The 18,188-nt window shown below is 34.9% G+C and overlaps 1 protein-coding gene and 1 long non-coding RNA gene across 4 annotated transcripts in view; one reads left to right on the top strand and one right to left on the bottom strand.

Annotated features, from left to right (window-relative positions):
• LOC109425336 (band 4.1-like protein 4A) overlaps positions 1 to 18,188 on the top strand; it is a 657,887-nt gene that overhangs the window by 504,673 nt on the left and 135,026 nt on the right. The gene's annotated exons all lie outside the window — the stretch shown is intronic.
• Positions 13,753 to 14,310, bottom strand: LOC134287067 (uncharacterized). Its single transcript, XR_009996993.1, has 2 exons — positions 14,009 to 14,310; positions 13,753 to 13,936 (listed from the first exon to the last, which is right to left on the bottom strand). It is a non-coding gene; the product is annotated as an uncharacterized LOC134287067 (long non-coding RNA).

The raw sequence follows: 18,188 nt of genomic DNA, 5'->3' as shown, positions 1-18,188 counted from the left end.
TTCATCTTGAAGAAGAGGGAAAACACTTGTCCTCAAATGTAACAGCAAATTAATGAATAAGGTACACCGGGGCAAGTTGAAACGGGTGGGGCAAGATGAAACAGCGGGATAACATGATGTTTTCTAATGATAATAAATAGTTTGATCGCCGTAACGCATAGTTTTTGATTCAAACAATCTTTTAACGAAAGATAAATTACAAAATTGTATTGAAATCTGTTTCAAAACTTCGTGTTTCATCTTGCCCCACCCATTTCAACTTGCTCCGGTGTACCTTAAACGACTAATGCGCGGAGGGCGTGATAAAATCGGAACATTACTGTACATATAATATACATAATACATAATAAAAACAGATTGTTTTACTCACGCACGACCATTAACAATAAAATCAGCATCAAACTGCGATTTCCGGCCGAAATAATTTACACTTAAAAAAAATATTACTATATGTGATAATTGTGAAATGTTTTAATTGTCATAACTTTTTTGTTTATTAGTTCATCATCACCAAATTTTTATGGTAGATTGTTAATACAATGGACCGTTTTCCCTAAAAAATTACGTTGGTAAAAAGTTAGGGTTTTGAGATATTTGAGTTTTTGTGACAAAAATGATATTTTTTAAGATTAAAAAAGATTTTTTTTTCACAGTGTATATTTTCTTAGGAATCACCATTTAGTTATCTAACTTTGCTTAACAATAAAATCAGCATCAAACTGCGATTTCTGACCGAAATAATTTACACAGAAAAAAATATTTACCAAATGTGAAAATTGTGAAATGTTTGAAATGTTATAACTTTTTTGTTTATTAGTTTACCATCACCAAATTTTTATGGTAGATTGCTAATATAATGGACCGTCTTCGCTAAAAAAATTACGTTGGTAAAAAGATAGGGTTTTGAGATATTTGAGTTTTTGTGGCAAAAATGATATTTTTTAATGTTAAAAAAGATTTTTTTTCACAGTGTATATTTTCTTAGGAATCACCATTTAGTTATCTAACTTTGCTGAAAAATTCATAGCAATCGAACGAACCATTTTGGCTGTGCAGATTTTTGAATATTTTTGAACCATTTTCACATACACCCTTTTGAAAAGTTAGTCGTGATTCAAAATTAAAATTTGATATCGAAAAATGGCGATTTAGATGGAACTGAAAAACTGTGCAAAGTTTCAGTTCAATAGAAAATCATGAATTAAAAAATTTGCTTAATTTTGATGCTGTTGCTTGGAATCGCTCATCTTCAGAAAATAAATTTCTGTAGTAAGTAATTCATGAAATTCTCAAGAAGTTTCTGAAAATTGTCTCTCATTTCTCTCGAACGATCTTACTTCAGATTTTTTCAGGATTTGGTTATAAATTGATGAAAAGATTCGCCAAGAATGCTCCTTTTTCGAAAACCTTGAGATCAGGAAAACCTATTCTCGTAAAATAGCAGACACACTTATTGATAAACAAACAAAGAACTATCGATTCAAAATTTTTATTCCAATAAAACAAAACTAGCCGATGTATAAGTCGTTATCTAAAGTCATAGATCAATAATAATTAAAAAATAATTTTTCATTAGAAATGTTCTTCATCTGGAGTACAACAAAAGTCTGGCTTTTTATGAGCTTCAGTCATCAAAACCATATGTTTTTGTACTGACGCGGATTTAATGACCTCGGCGCTGACTTCAAATGGCTTGGCGCGGATTTTGCGGTTTCCAAATCGACACTTTTGTAACAGCCCCATGCATTTTTTTTCATTTTTAAGAAAATCTTACAAATATTAGTAGAAACCCAAAAGAAGGTTGTAACCACATTATATTGAAAATTATTTCAGAAACTGATCATTGAATAATCGGAATTTTTGTTATTGAAATTTCGCTACCACCTATTTTTTAATATTCAATAATTTCCCAACAAACCCAGTGATGATTATAAAAAAAATTGACCAATAATTTTACTACAAATTCTGTCACAAATACTTCTCGGTTCTTTGCCATGAATCTTTTTTCTATGGGAAATACTTCAGAAACTACTCTAGGAGTTTCAGATCATTGTTTCTAAATAAGCTACATACTTTAGAAATTTTCCTAGAGGTCTCTAAGGAATTCCTCTCAGAGTATATTCAAGAGCTTCTCGAAGAGTTTTTTGTCTGCAAGGCATCCTGCACGGAAATTAGTTAATAATGCAATCAAAGCATGAACTGGGCAGTTAACCCTCGAGCAGTCGCGTTTTTGACTACCTGCAGCGACTCCGCGCTCACAAAGGCGCTTAAGCCTAGGCACAAGGGCCAGGACACGGATCAAATACCTGTGATCTATTCCAGGAAACCAAGGACCAAGCATCAAGGGGCGACATTTACCTTCTTAGCATCGTCACCTCCACCGATTTTCTCGTATATTGTTTTCTACTAAACTAAGCGGTTGGTACGAGATGTCCCCACTGATTGATTATAATGGTAAAATCTAAAACGCTGCACAGTAGGCCTGGCCGCTTTAATGCTTGTAATGTATTTCTGATGCACTGCAAACATTAATAATGACAAGAAAATGATTGAAGTACCGTCGATGGGGGTGACAATGGGACTGGGGGGTGAGATTGGGTCAAAACGGAGAAACGTAAAATTGGAAATAGATCATCAACTACCGGTAATTTATATTGAAAACTTTATATTATTTCAAAGAGAAGATGTTTTTACACATCATGATGCAGAATAAGATGTTTAGCAATAATCGTTTTTTGTCAAATTTGTGGCTAAATTTATATGATGAAACTACTAGTAAATCACCCTGAAAAAAATTCTCCTTCGTAATGTTTCACACAAGTACCCAACCATAAATTTTCTTATAAGTGGTTAGCTGTAGGTATTACCTGGTTGATGCAACGGAAAAAGCGGGCTGTCAATGCACTTTTTATTTAAAAATTCAATATTTTCGACCCTATGTCTTAATATTAAGAATGGGGGTGAGATTGGGTCCAGCAAGTTATCGAGTGCACATAACCTTAACTAAAAATTCAACTTGTTATCCAGTCCCCATTTGACGTTAGAGTGGTGCCATGTTTACCGTTTCTTCATAAAAGTACACTTTTTTTTTCGAAAATATGTCGAAGAAGTGTCAAGCGAGTGTGTTCATACGTTTAGTGCCTAAAATCATTTATAATAATAAACCCATGCGTTTGGACAGCTTCTCTGATCATCAGCTGATCTTTAGTGTACTGCAATATCGTAAGCTCACAAAATAGACTTGATAGCGTTTTTCTTCTTCACTCATTTTTTTTAAATTTTGAGGAAATATCGTGAAACTACCAGACGGTAGTGGCATCCAGAAAATATCAGGGCCATAAAACCGGGAACATGATAAAATTTCGGAAAACGAACGAACGTCGGAAAATATCATATTTTTTTCAGTAAATCTTGCTATGCGCCTCTCCCTCATTGTAATCCCCCCTCCTCTCATGGAGATTGAAACTTTAAATGAGGATGATTATGGTGGCTAAAAATGGCGGTACAACTTACACTTTATTATGTCAAATATCAACCATTTTTTCGATTGTATTAGCCCTTTTAGGTGGATTAATCATCTTTTAAAATTACTTCAGTTTTTATTCGTCATGGTTACATTGTAGGTTCACTAGATTGTAGGTTGTGTACATTGTAGGTTCACTAGATATGATCAATAAAATTAACTTGTATTCTCAGATAGGCGACTTCGAATACTTTGACCCATTCTCACCCCCTCTAAGGGGTGAAATTGGGTCACATTTCAATCGTTTGTAGTTTGGTAGACAATTCATATAATGTGATACTTTCTTGCTAAACTATCACTAAAATATAGAAGAGTATACATACCAAATAAAAAGTTATTCCGACCTCAACTGCATTTGTTATTTAACAAACAATCTGTGAGTATCCTTTTTTGACCCATTCTCACCACCAACGACGGTAGTCGATTCTATTATTTTCCAGGATTTCTTTCAATGAATGGCTGTGTATGTGTAGACTAGACTAGACTGACCTTTATGTGCATGATTTTTGGCTGAATTTTACATGAATATTTTTTTCTGTGCACGACGCGACCGCTCCCGGATTAATACCCAAATTAACAGTTTTTGTCAAATATTTCGTTTTATCAAATCATATTCCATGGTTATAATCATTTTAGGTTCGGTACACCTGATATTTTTGCACGGGTCTGGTTTTTGCTGTGACTCAGTCACTTTTGAACCGATTCTCATGAAATTTTGTGGAAATGTAAGTACGATTAGTACTATCTGTGTAAAACAATCAGTTCAATTGGTTGAAATTGACTGAGTTGCAGCAAAAAAAAAAACGACCCGTCCAAAAAAAAAGAATCGGGTGTACTGCACTTGCATGCAAGTTTTAGTGACTGACTCGTATGGCAAATATTGTACCTACCATAAAATGCTAAGAATTATTAAATTTGATTTAGTAAAACGAAATATTTCGCATAAATCGTAAATTTAGATGTACATTAACCAATTAACACTTTGATTGCTTTAAAAAAATATTTCCATGCTGTCAGAAAAAGCCCAAAATCACACATTTTGCCCTATGAATTGAGGTAAAGTTCAAATTTGCTCCAGCACAATCTGAGCTTGGATCCGGATTCAGCGATCCAAAAAAAAAAAAATTATTGTGATATTTAATAAAAAAAATAAAAAAAAAACAAAAAATGAAGAAATGCATGCTTTAAATTGAAATTCAAAAGAATAAAACGTTTCAAAACATCCGTCAGCAGTTTCTTCAGATTTTCCTGAGAGACAAAACGAAGTATTGTTTGAATTCATTTTTCAGTTACAATTATCAACCATCCACTAAATTTATTATAAACGAAGAGTTATGTGGATACGAGAAAAAGATCTAACATCTCAAAAATGAATTCGTTCCAAGGCCTTTTGGTTGTCATTTCAGAATGCTCTTGGGCAGCATCCATTTATTACGTAATGCCAGTTTCGCCCCCCTCCACCCTCCGTAACGGTTTTTTGTATGAAAACCCAAAAAAAAAACGTAAGGGCCGTGTCGCTTGTCTGCACTCCCACCCCCTTCCCCCTCGATCATTACGTTATTTGTGGACGGCGCCATAGAATATAGTAGATCAGCCAAGTAAGGAACTTCGGATCTATACTTGTTAACCTAAGTAAACAACAACAAACGTTCCAAACTCCACGACTAAAGTAAAGTAAAGACACGTTTTAGTGCGCATAAAGTTCCGATCACAACTTTTCACAACGGGGGAATGCCTCAGCCATGCAATTATCCGCTATTGCTCTGCTGCCACTAAGATATAAATTTACTCACGTAGTTTACGTAACTAGAAATGGGATCATATTACCATATATCATCATAATTCATCAAAAATCAAATCATATGCTTACAAGAGCTATCATCTTGAATTTCAATACCCATAAAACTACCTTGTCACGAATAGTTTATTTGTAACTTATATTTATTCAAAATAAATGTGGGTCATTCCACGCCAAGTGACCGACCGCTTGCAATCGACCATCACGGATTTGAACCAAATTTGGCTGAAACATTTGTTTAGATGGAAAAAGAAAAAATCCAAATTTTGGTGCCGATCGGATCACCCCTCGGTCCGTGGCAGCACCCCTCGTTTTGGCCGATATGAAAATTATCCTCTCTTTCTTTTATTTTTATCATTGAAACGATAGCACGTACATATTTTCAACCTTCGGCTTTTTTAAAGAAAATCGTTCAGGGAATCTAGAAAAAATATTATTTTTTTGGTACAGAGTTGCCAGATATCATATTTTTCAAATTTAAAACTAAAAATCGATTTTTCTCAAAATACGTATATTTTGATTTTAAAAATTTTGATTCCATCGTGTTTATCAGACGTTTTTCTATCGAAAAAGCTTAACTCCCCAAAGTAATTTGCGTCGTTCCTGAGATATAGCGTTTTTAAGAAAAAATATTCATTTTTTCATATAAAGTATCATATAAAGTCAGGTGCAGTTTATAAATTTCGTAAAAAAAACATTGTTCGATGCCATAGAATCACGTTTTGTGCTGATTTGGACAATATCAAGTATAAAAAGGATTAAAAAAAAATGTTACAGTGTTGCCAGTTTACCTTTTTTATTATACCATGAAACCTAACCTTCAAGTGTTTGACAATGTACAGGTTATTCTGAAAATGCGCACTATGTGTGTTGCAAGATGTGTGAGCAAGATAAAAACAATACACATCTTCTCTAACGACCCTGTTGTTGACCTTTTCTTCACAGACAAACAGACGTAACACCTAGAAAAATTTTCGCGAAAATCCATCGCCTAGTTCACACTAGGTGAAACGTCTAACGCTTAGAAAAATGATGTGCGCACCTCTGGTTGTGAAAACTACAACTATAAAGGTTTAAAAAGATCGTTAAAACCGCGGGCGTTGGAATTTTTCCAATGTTACGTCTGTTTGTCTGTGTTTTCTTGTTTATGGTCCTATCTGACAAAATGACCCGATAGGGGTAGGCGGGGCATTATGGACACCCGGGGCAGAATGGACACCCTCAATATTTTGAAATATGCGAACTTTTTTGAACTTTTAATGAATGGAGAATATAATCCATTTGTCTAAAACGTAGTTTCAGGAAATAAACATTCGAAATTAAAATTATACTTGATTTTACACGAAAAAGTTGCGTACTCCGTTTTTTGTGCATGGAAATTATAATTTTCACACCATCTAAAATAAGATTTAGTGATTAATTTATTGCAGGTCGATTAAAACCTGATATTTCTAGAACACATGCAAGTAGTTTTGCTGTATCTACATGCTTAACATGTTTATATTTTCTTCTTTATTATATCAAAAATCAAGTTTGGAAATATCTTCTGCTGCCGGGGCAAAATGGACACTCACCTTTTTGAAAGAAGCGGCAAGGGAAAAATATAACCTAAATCACAAACCAACCAAATTCTTCGATTTCAGTATATTTTCGATTAAATGTTCACTATAGTAGACATAGGGTGAAACAAATTGGTCAAAAAACGCCAGAAGTGGAAAATAGTTGTTCTAGGCACAGCTGTACATGCCGACAAAAACGAAGCTTTATCCAAAACAGCCCGAATTTAAATTAACTGAACAAAAATGAACTACTTCGGCGTATTATTCATCCATAATAGTTGTTTTGTAATGAAATGACTTTATAGGTGTAGATAATGTACGAAATTTGTAAAAGTCTCATGGTGTCCATATTGCCCCATAGGGGTGTCCATTCTGCCCCGTATGCTTGAAGACGGTCATGAAAAACTAACATTTTTCAAAACATTTTTTGAAGTGGATAAATCATTTTTCTTCGTGAGCATTCTTATGCAATAGATGCTAAATAGACTTTAAAAGGATACATGTATCAAAAAACTAAACTTTTTTTACATCTTGCCAGGTAAAGTTGGCAAAAACCTTAGGGTGTCCATATTGCCCCGCCTACCCCTAATTGACAGTTATTGTTAGTTTGATAGTTAGCAATAAAAATTGGTTTATTGGAAAAGATGAGGATAAATTGTTAAAATATAAAATGTATCTATTGTGAAATTCATTTCAATTGTCATTTTATTCATTTCAACAATGTTGTAGATGGAAGTGTTGCCACACATGTCATTTTTATTGTAAACATCTAATTCACACAAAAGCTTTCGTAAATATATGACACCAAATAAAAACAAATGATTTCTGTTTTTACACATAACGAGCACATTTGGCAACACTGCATGAGTTTGAGCATAGATGGCAACACAATTCATAATTGCTACTCCATGGTTAATCGCAGCGAACGATTGTCGCTATAGTTTGTGTGTTTGCTTATCAGCGACGACAGCAGCTACTTCGATCACTCACCAGCATTCTTCACCATTCGCCATTCATTCATTCGCTTGCGATCAAAACTGCGACGAACGGCCACGAATATCCATGTCAAGCAACTTGCGCATGGCTTTCCACTGGTGATGGGGTTGCGTGCTTGATCACGACAATCCGTTTGCTGCATCTTTCTCGATTCGATTCAGCAAAAAGGAGTGAATATGAATGAAGTGAGGCGAATATACCGATCCTAAATATGATACTATACATTGTCGATCTGGGAGTCATCTATAATTGATTTATCGGAATTAACATTCGCGTACAACCGATCTCTTTTCCATGCAAAAAAGAGCCTAAGAAAAGTAGGCTCTAGGGAGCAAACGCCACTAATCCATTTTACTCAGAAATTTTTGTTAATTCTTCGCCACGAAGAACAAACAAAAACTCATACCATATGCAATCACATCAATAGACAACACAATACTCAACACTGTTCTTCACTTCTCTGCCTGGGACAATAAAGGACATGATCTATTATTCTGCAATCCAGTAAGAGTAAACGCAATACTAAGCATCCCCGCACCTATTGTTTGCGTTTCCGCTAAATACTAGCATACTTGGCAACACTGCCGTAAAAATCAATCAAAAGATATTTTTACAGGGATTTTTATAAGGAGTTGGACCTTCGAATATAAAATAAAAATACTGAAGTCTGAGCTACCAGTTGCGCGACGATGCGTAGTATCTAATATTATCTATTTCCAAAGGATATCATACTATATATTTTATCATATTCCATATTTTCAGGTTCAGCTTCTGAAATTAGCTATGGGTCATTGAATGTAGTTATATCGAAATGACATTTCAGCACTGTTGCTTATAAATACACTCATCAAATATTTTGCTGAATATATTTTACGTCGATGTTGCCAAATGTACTAATCCTAAATAAAAAAATACTTTTGGCAACTAAGCATAAAATGTCCAAATAACAATTTGATAGTCTTTACAAAAAAATTCAAAATTCCTAAAATTAAAAAAAAAAATTGTAAAAGTCTAATGTTTCATGAGGATATTAAAAATTCAGGAAAACATTCGTAGACTTTGCAATATTTACTTTTAAGTTGAACATTTAGAAGAGAGAAAGCCCCTTTGAATGACTTTCTTTTGAAGTCTTTCTCAAAAAGTCAAGACATTGGTATAGCATACAACAAAGGGTTTGAGGTGACACTAGTTTTACTAAACAATACAAAAATAACTAAAAATATATTCTGCCTTCATTAATAAGAGTTTGTGCTTTGTGTTTTGGCTCAAGAGCCTGCGGCGCACCTGAGAGATGTTCACGGCGCACCAGGGCGCCGCGGCGCACAGTTTGGGAAGCACTGTGCTAGTCCATTACGATAGACTCATAATTGATGAACTGGCAACACTGTAACATTTTTTAATCCTTTTTATACTTGATATTTTTCAAATCAACACAAAACGTCTTTGTATGGCATCAAACAATTTTTTTTTGCGAAATTCATAAACTGCACCTGATTTTATATGATACTTTATATGAAAAAAAAAATGAATACTTTTTCTTAAAAAACGCTATATCTCAGGAACGACGCAAATTACTTTGGGGAGTTAAGCTTTTTCGATAGAAAAACGTCTGATAAACACGATGGAATCAAAATTTTTGAAATCAAAATATACGTATTTTGAGAAAAATCGATTTTTAGTTTTAAAATTGAAAAATATGATATCTGGCAACACTGTACCAAAAAAATAGTATTTTTTCTAGATTTCCTGAACGATTTTCTTTAAAAAAGCCGAAGGTCGAAAATGTGTAGGTGCTATCGTTTCAATGATAAAAATAAAAGAAAGAGAGGATAATTTTCATATCGGCCAAAACGAGGGGTGCTGCCACGGACCGAGGGGTGATCCGATCGGCACCAAAATTTGGATTTTTTCTTTTTCCATCTAAACAAATGTTTCAACAAAATTTGGTTCAAATCCGTGATGGTCGGTTGCAAGTTTTCACATTTTCTCGGTCACTTCATATGGAATGACCCATATCAGAAAGATATTACCCAAGCAGCACACAAGTCACAAAGGATTGTCGAAAGTGCAGGTTTTTGGTTGTACAGGAGCTACATTCATGTAATTTTGACTCAAAGGCAGAATAATTTGAAAATGACTCGTGCTGCTTGAGTACAATTCTTGGTGTGGAAGTTATAAGAAATGTTGATAGAAGTTTTTCTAGTAAGCTTTGAGGAAAAGGCTGACGAATGGGCAGTGAGCATGCAATCACCAAAAATGTTGTCATTGCTTAGCAGAGATGGCAGATTATTTTATCAAAAATCTGTATCAATACAGATTTTTCTGTATGGCTGTTGTTGTTGTTTGTTTATAAGGAGTTGGACCTTCGAATATAAAATAAAAATACTGAAGTCTGAGCTACCAGTTGCGCGACGATGCGTAGTATCTAATATTATCTATTTCCAAAGGATATCATACTATATATTTTATCATATTCCATATTTTCAGGTTCAGCTTCTGAAATTAGCTATGGGTCATTGAATGTAGTTATATCGAAATGACATTTCAGCACTGTTGCTTATAAATACACTCATCAAATATTTTGCTGAATATATTTTACGTCGATGTTGCCAAATGTACTAATCCTAAATAAAAAAATACTTTTGGCAACTAAGCATAAAATGTCCAAATAACAATTTGATAGTCTTTACAAAAAAATTCAAAATTCCTAAAATTAAAAAAAAAAATTGTAAAAGTCTAATGTTTCATGAGGATATTAAAAATTCAGGAAAACATTCGTAGACTTTGCAATATTTACTTTTAAGTTGAACATTTAGAAGAGAGAAAGCCCCTTTGAATGACTTTCTTTTGAAGTCTTTCTCAAAAAGTCAAGACATTGGTATAGCATACAACAAAGGGTTTGAGGTGACACTAGTTTTACTAAACAATACAAAAATAACTAAAAATATATTCTGCCTTCATTAATAAGAGTTTGTGCTTTGTGTTTTGGCTCAAGAGCCTGCGGCGCACCTGAGAGATGTTCACGGCGCACCAGGGCGCCGCGGCGCACAGTTTGGGAAGCACTGTGCTAGTCCATTACGATAGACTCATAATTGATGAACTGGCAACACTGTAACATTTTTTAATCCTTTTTATACTTGATATTTTTCAAATCAACACAAAACGTCTTTGTATGGCATCAAACAATTTTTTTTTGCGAAATTCATAAACTGCACCTGATTTTATATGATACTTTATATGAAAAAAAAAATGAATACTTTTTCTTAAAAAACGCTATATCTCAGGAACGACGCAAATTACTTTGGGGAGTTAAGCTTTTTCGATAGAAAAACGTCTGATAAACACGATGGAATCAAAATTTTTGAAATCAAAATATACGTATTTTGAGAAAAATCGATTTTTAGTTTTAAAATTGAAAAATATGATATCTGGCAACACTGTACCAAAAAAATAGTATTTTTTCTAGATTTCCTGAACGATTTTCTTTAAAAAAGCCGAAGGTCGAAAATGTGTAGGTGCTATCGTTTCAATGATAAAAATAAAAGAAAGAGAGGATAATTTTCATATCGGCCAAAACGAGGGGTGCTGCCACGGACCGAGGGGTGATCCGATCGGCACCAAAATTTGGATTTTTTCTTTTTCCATCTAAACAAATGTTTCAACAAAATTTGGTTCAAATCCGTGATGGTCGGTTGCAAGTTTTCACATTTTCTCGGTCACTTCATATGGAATGACCCATATCAGAAAGATATTACCCAAGCAGCACACAAGTCACAAAGGATTGTCGAAAGTGCAGGTTTTTGGTTGTACAGGAGCTACATTCATGTAATTTTGACTCAAAGGCAGAATAATTTGAAAATGACTCGTGCTGCTTGAGTACAATTCTTGGTGTGGAAGTTATAAGAAATGTTGATAGAAGTTTTTCTAGTAAGCTTTGAGGAAAAGGCTGACGAATGGGCAGTGAGCATGCAATCACCAAAAATGTTGTCATTGCTTAGCAGAGATGGCAGATTATTTTATCAAAAATCTGTATCAATACAGATTTTTCTGTATGGCTGTTGTTGTTGTTTGTTTATAAGGAGTTGGACCTTCGAATATAAAATAAAAATACTGAAGTCTGAGCTACCAGTTGCGCGACGATGCGTAGTATCTAATATTATCTATTTCCAAAGGATATCATACTATATATTTTATCATATTCCATATTTTCAGGTTCAGCTTCTGAAATTAGCTATGGGTCATTGAATGTAGTTATATCGAAATGACATTTCAGCACTGTTGCTTATAAATACACTCATCAAATATTTTGCTGAATATATTTTACGTCGATGTTGCCAAATGTACTAATCCTAAATAAAAAAATACTTTTGGCAACTAAGCATAAAATGTCCAAATAACAATTTGATAGTCTTTACAAAAAAATTCAAAATTCCTAAAATTAAAAAAAAAAATTGTAAAAGTCTAATGTTTCATGAGGATATTAAAAATTCAGGAAAACATTCGTAGACTTTGCAATATTTACTTTTAAGTTGAACATTTAGAAGAGAGAAAGCCCCTTTGAATGACTTTCTTTTGAAGTCTTTCTCAAAAAGTCAAGACATTGGTATAGCATACAACAAAGGGTTTGAGGTGACACTAGTTTTACTAAACAATACAAAAATAACTAAAAATATATTCTGCCTTCATTAATAAGAGTTTGTGCTTTGTGTTTTGGCTCAAGAGCCTGCGGCGCACCTGAGAGATGTTCACGGCGCACCAGGGCGCCGCGGCGCACAGTTTGGGAAGCACTGTGCTAGTCCATTACGATAGACTCATAATTGATGAACTGGCAACACTGTAACATTTTTTAATCCTTTTTATACTTGATATTTTTCAAATCAACACAAAACGTCTTTGTATGGCATCAAACAATTTTTTTTTGCGAAATTCATAAACTGCACCTGATTTTATATGATACTTTATATGAAAAAAAAAATGAATACTTTTTCTTAAAAAACGCTATATCTCAGGAACGACGCAAATTACTTTGGGGAGTTAAGCTTTTTCGATAGAAAAACGTCTGATAAACACGATGGAATCAAAATTTTTGAAATCAAAATATACGTATTTTGAGAAAAATCGATTTTTAGTTTTAAAATTGAAAAATATGATATCTGGCAACACTGTACCAAAAAAATAGTATTTTTTCTAGATTTCCTGAACGATTTTCTTTAAAAAAGCCGAAGGTCGAAAATGTGTAGGTGCTATCGTTTCAATGATAAAAATAAAAGAAAGAGAGGATAATTTTCATATCGGCCAAAACGAGGGGTGCTGCCACGGACCGAGGGGTGATCCGATCGGCACCAAAATTTGGATTTTTTCTTTTTCCATCTAAACAAATGTTTCAACAAAATTTGGTTCAAATCCGTGATGGTCGGTTGCAAGTTTTCACATTTTCTCGGTCACTTCATATGGAATGACCCATGTACAATTTGCGGTTTATTTTATAAAGAGTACTACAACTAAAGGCGACTGGATAAGCGACGGTTCAGACCTACACTGGATAGCCGCTGAGCTAATGATCGTGTGGTTCATTTCGCTAAGGATGTGTCAATCATCTCGTTACAACCTCCATACCATAATAAATGTGTTTTGCTACACTCAGAATAAATAACATATTAAATTTAAAAGTTCTGCACTTAGATTGAGACCAGTTGCTTTTACACTTGGAAAATATGTGCAGCGCAATCAAATCTTTGCCGATTCAATCATGATAGAATTAAAGTGCGTCGCTATTGGTTTTCAATCGTACAATGCATAGTTTTCATTATGACGAATAACAACATGATTTCCACGTGGGATTAGCTTCGAAATGTAAATAAATCAAAATTTTACACCATTTACGACCAAGCTGATTTTATTGAACTTAATACTTGAACTTAACACTAATGGATTAGGTATTTTAGCACGTGAGTCGCAACTGCAAGCTTCCAGTCGCAGCTGTATCCGGCAGCTCCCAAATCGTTTACGAAATCGTCCTTGGTGAGGGTGGCGAAGCGGCAAACAATGTAGTGCAATTCTCTACAGAAAATACAAAAGAAATGTGTAGTTTGAAAAAGTTTGTACAGTCAGAATATTAAGTTGACTTCTTACCTTCATTAACAGCAAGCAACTCGGTCAACGGAGCACCACGTATGAAAATGAAATTTTTCACGACAAAGTGTGTTTTCTGCGCGCGCCATGTTCGTTCCATGATTGTTATGCTTGCGTTTGGATTTTATGTTGACAGGGTTGCTTTTTATGTTGCTGCACTCTAAATATATCACAGGAAGAATGAAATATAATAATGCAACTTTTAATTTTCATGTGTTGCACATAGAATGATTTTTCTCTCTCTCGTTCTCAATCTATGTGCTTTCTGCACTTAGATTCTATCAGTAAATTAATTTGAGTGTAGTTTTGGCTGAAATTGGTTGAGAAATTACAGAGGCATTTCAGGAAAATAAATTTATTTCGCATTGGAAAGCTTATCGATAGTGACAATATTAGTGACCCAGGTAGCAATTATATGACCAAATTCAGCCATACAAGTGTTGCACATACTTTTGAGAAACATGTGTGCTACTCGGGACTGCACCATTATCCAGCCAATAATCATCTAATACTCTCACTTTTCAGCATTCATTGTAACTTAGAGAATCCAATGTCTCCAAAATACCTCCTGCGATTCCTCCAGTGATTTGTTGATTCTTCATACGTTAAAATGCATGAAAAAAAGAAATTATAAAAATATCCTCCAGTGATTTCTCGAAGGACTCCATCTGGAAATCTTTTTGGGGAATCTCTCTCTGAAGTTGAGATGCAGGCTCTGTTCCACTTGGAGAGTCATTTTAATGAGAAAAAAGCCGAAGTAGATGTACTTTATCACAAAGAACCACAACAAATTGCATATTTAAAGAGTTATGTTCATTTTTTGAGCAAATAAGCTGGGCATCAAATTTTTCATTCAAGTGATCAAATTCTTCGGATTTATATTGCGGCATTTGCACCCATTTAGACTCAGCCGAAATTCATTATCATTACAGTCGAATTCCGCACATGACTTCACAGCGGCTGGCATACACAAGTTCGGTTGAGTTCATGACAGGGGCGTCGGATGCACAACAGGTAAACAAAATAAGTTTGGTTAGTGTACAATTTCGCTGGGAAATGATGCTTCAGTGGATTTTCAAATTATCACAATAGTCTAAACATTAATGAGAAACCCAATACACCTCCGCGATAATGATTTTTCACTGCATGGGATGAAACTAACTGAGCAAACAATTTCTCCTGCGAGAGCACACAATTTGGAGAGAGCATACTTTTATCACGCAAAAAAAAACCGGAATGAGAACCTTTTAAATCGTCTATCTATAGGTGCAAAGAAAATATCGTGATCGATCGTTACCCGCGTGAGTGAGGGAAAATTGTGATGCCTGAAATAAACTAATAGTTTGTTCGGATAATACAATTTTCAGCAACTATACAAAATACATCAATGTTCTATCTTCATTTATGAAAAAAGATTGCAATTTTAGGGGGAATAATCACAAAGATGAATATTCCAAAAGAACAAATTCTTCAAAGATATAATACTTGAGGCTAGAAATAATGGATTTATGATGTGAACCCTACAGTGCAGATTCCTCCGGAGATTATGTCCGGTTGCCACGTCCGGTAGTTAATAACGGATCCAAAATTATTTATAAACAATTTCGATGGTAGACATGCAAGTTTTAAAGGAAATAGAGTAAATTTCACTGCGAATCATAATGGAAAACGCGTTTTGTATCGAAAAATAGCCCTTTTGTATAGGAATTTGACCCAGTGACTCACCGGAATAACTCTTGCCAAAGGGAACATGCCGACGTTCTATGTTGATTTTTACAAGCTAAATATATTTACGCTAATTGATTCCAACTTTTCATGGTGTATTTTTAGGTTTTTTTCTGGCTTTCCAATCCGATTGTGAGATCAAAAACTATGTTCTCTTACTCGGACGTTTCGATCCGTATCGAATATTTCTCAAGGATTCTGTTGATTTTTTTTATTACATACATTTTCACAAGACCCTTTACAAACATTGAACGCATTACCGAGTTATCGATTGTTTTCTCGTCATTTCGATTTTTCAATCTCTCAACCGTCATTTGATATTTGTCTACAAATATAATTAACTGTCAGTGAATCCTAGAAGAATAGTGCTTTCAAGTTTTACTTACGAAAATTCCGTTTTTTCCCGAAAAAGCACAATTTCAAATTCAGTTTTCGGGATTCGGACCGCTTTCGCTACCATCTGTCTACAGTTTCAAAATAACGGTTGACAATTTCACTCTTCGTGTGTTATGTGTTCGGTTGGAAGTGTGTTCGTGTGACTGGCTTGTGTTGTGTTTACATTCGTTCTGTTTTGATTTCTCATTTTCGGATTTAAAAGCAAAAAAAATCCTTAAAATAAACTAAATATATGTACGGGTATATTGTGAACAAATTACATACTCAAATCCGGCTGATTTTTAGTTCGTTCGCGCTGACTTAGGCCGAAACGGGTTAAATGACTCTGAAAGCTCGCTCAAATACATTTAAATCATTTGAGAACATCACATGGCATCACCTCAAATATCCTAGTAATTCAACATCCTTAAACTCTCTTGCAGTAAGACCAGTCGATTGCATTCTGAGGGAGCTCTCTAAATTCTCTTGCTTTGCTTTTATTTAGTTATCTCTTACCTTGATTCCCATTACCACCCATTACAGAATTGAACAGTTGGCCAGTACTCAGTCAGAAATGCAAAGTATCGGGTGTGATGCGATACGCTGCCTTCGAATACAGTTGTTAAATTCAAAGTTTCGTATTCACCATTCAGTATCAATCCGAAGAATCCAATTTCAAGAAGCAAATAATCACAAAACATTAGAGAATATGATACCGTTTTAAAATATCCAACTTATTACGTAAGTTGAGTGTTCTTTTTTCAAGTTTTTCGGATTACAAATGTGATAATTACATATGTTTCCTTCGATTTTATAGGCATACGTTGTTCGGAGAACTTGTGGCAAACAAGTATATCTTTCCATTTTTGCTGAAAGAACTAAGTTTTGACAAGTTTTTGTGTAGTTTTGATTTTTTGAAGGCTGAAAATAGTCGAAAACATAATTATTGATTTGATCCACCTCTTAATTTCAATGAGTTGGCTGAAATTTTGACCAGTTATTTCTTTTAAGATTCCAATCAAAATATAGGTGTGGACTTGAGAAACAAAGTACATTTTTGAAAAAGTTGACAGGCCTAGCGTACAGTGTACCTAGATCAAAATCCACTTTCAATCTCTCCGTCATGTCAGGAAAACCCTAAAAGTTTGTGTAGCATCACTGTCTGACAAACAACTGCAACCAAAAGCCAACTATCAAACCAAAGTTGAACCATTTTGAAACAGCGAAAAAAAAAAATCCGGCAAATATAGCACTGATGGGAGCGGTAACACCGAATGATGTCCGGTGGTTTTACCATGAAGTGGAAATGAAATAATTTTTCATCCTCGGTCCTCGGACGCTGGCGCTGGCTGTCCGGGGGAAGAATCGGAGGACACATGCATGCATAACTTGTGTGTGTTCTGCGTTGATGACGGGGCGATGGGTTTATGTGTACTCGGTAAAAACTTGTTTGACTATGTGATTACCCACACCCCACCACATTCTGCGGACGCTTCTCGGTCCTGCAAACTGCGCGTGGTCGGCCATACCCAACCAGACCGAGCGATGAAAGAGTGCCAAGTTTGCGTGTTTTGATGGGTGACAGTTTTTGCTGCTGCTTCTGCTGCTACTACCGGGGTACAATCCTCTTCAACCCCTTTTTACTAGAGGACGAGCTGGACGACGATCATGATGTCAACGACGAGTGGAAAACTAATAAATTTTGTTGGGTTGGTCGCTTGCAAAAATGGGAATTTCATCATGAAATATTGCGGGAGAGTTTTCCCAGCTCGTAGCCAATAACATTTCTTATCAAACTTTTCCACTCATTCGACTTCCCGCAGGCGGCGGTGTGGCGATATAAATCTCTTCCATATTAAATATTTCCCAACATCAGGACAGGATGATGATGCCTCCCCTCCCCCTCTCCCTTTTCCGGGGTACTCGAGTGAGCTATTTTGTGTGTCTATATCCCCACCACTCCCCCTCGACCACTTTGATACAAACATTCAACTAAATCGGACAAAACTTCGTCGTCGTCATATCAAACGATTTGGGAAGAATATGCGAGAGAGTGGGGTGAAATGCCTTTCTTTATGAT

The sequence above is a fragment of the Aedes albopictus genome, chromosome 1, assembly GCF_035046485.1.
Source record: "Aedes albopictus strain Foshan chromosome 1, AalbF5, whole genome shotgun sequence".
Taxonomy (NCBI): Eukaryota; Metazoa; Arthropoda; class Insecta; order Diptera; family Culicidae; genus Aedes; species Aedes albopictus.
Note: the sequence above shows the minus strand (reverse complement) of the source record. Positions and strands in the feature narration are given on the sequence as shown.